The following is a 1,514-nucleotide window of genomic DNA, read 5'->3' on the forward strand; positions in this document are numbered from 1 at the left end:
CCGCGACGTCCGCCGGGCCGCGGGCCGGCGCGCCGCCGGCGCCGGCGACCTGCTGGCGCCCGCGCTGCTCGCCGCGCTCGCCGCCGCGGCCGCGGGGCCCGCCGCGGCCGCGGCCGCCGCCGCGTTCGCGGCCGCCGCCGCCGCGGCCGCCGCCGCCGCGCCGCCGCCGGCCGAGGCGCCGGACCTCGAGCGCGGCGCCGACGCGCCGCCGCCGGCCAAGACGCCCGGGGCCGCCGGCGCCGCGCGCCGCGCGGGCGCCGCGCGCCTCGTCGACGCCGCGTCTGGCGCGAGCGCCGCGCGCCTCGCGACCGCGGCGGCGGCGACGAATACGGCCGTCGCCACGACCGCCGCGGCGACGAACACGGCCGCCGCGCGCCTCGTCGACGCCGCGTCTGGCGCGAGCGCCGCGCGCCTCGCGACCGCGGCGGCGGCGACGAACACGGCCGTCGCGACGACCGCCGCGGCGACGAACACGGCCGCCGCGCGCCTCGTCGACGCCGCGTCTGGCGCGAGCGCCGCGCGCCTCGCGACCGCGGCGGCGGCGACGAACACGGCCGCCACCGCCACGACCGCCGCCGCGGCGACGAACACGGCCGTCGCCGCCACGACCGCCGCCGCGACGAACACGGCCGCCGTTCGCGTCGCGTGCTGCGGCACGAACCCGTGAGCCCCCCCCGGCCCCCGCCTGCACATAGTCCCACCCCGCTCCGAGTCGGACCCGCGGCGCTGGTCTTAGAGCACGGGCGATGTCGGGGCGCGCGGCGCGGCCTCAGGCGCGGCGCGTCGGCTTGAGCGCCTCGCGGCGGAGGATCTTGCGGAGCTTCGCGAGCGGCATGGACGTGCGCATGCCGTCGTCCCAGTCGACGGCGACCTTGGGCTTGGGCGCGTCGGCGTCCTCGACGCCGGCGACGGTGCCCTCGAAGACGCCGCAGCCGGCCCACTTCTCGAGGAACGTGGCGCCGACGAGGTCCTCGGCGCGCGCGCGCGCGTACCAGGGGACCGCGCCGTCGCCGCCCGCGCCGAGGAGGACGACGCCGTCGTCGGGGAAGCGCAGGCGCTCCTCGCGGGAGCCGTCCTCGAAGCGCACGTCGAGCGCCTGGGCGCCGGCGCCCGCGTCGGCCGCGCGCTCGACGGCGGCGGGCCAGTAGTCCGACGCGTCGAAGAGCACGGCGATGCGGTCTCCGGCGGCGACGCGGCGGCCGGGCGCGGCGTCGGCGCCGCACCCGAGGAAGTGCGACGTGTCCTCCGCGGTCGTCGCGTCGTCGTCAGAGTCGCCGTCGCCGTCGTCGCGCGCGGCCGCCGGCGCGGCGCCGCGCGGCCGCGGCGCGCCCGCGGCCGCGGCGGCCGGCGCGGCGCCGCGGCGGCGCTTCGGCTCCGGCGCCGGCGACGCGGCGGACGACGCCGACGACCGCCGCCGCGCCGCGCGGCCGCCGCCGGCGGCCTCCGCCGCCTCGAGGTCGCCGACGGCGAGGCCCCGGTCGCCGCCGTTCGCGACGACGTACTTGACGTCGAAC

This window comes from Aureococcus anophagefferens, assembly GCF_000186865.1.
Source record: "Aureococcus anophagefferens unplaced genomic scaffold AURANscaffold_5, whole genome shotgun sequence".
Lineage (NCBI taxonomy): Eukaryota > Pelagophyceae > Pelagomonadales > Pelagomonadaceae > Aureococcus > Aureococcus anophagefferens.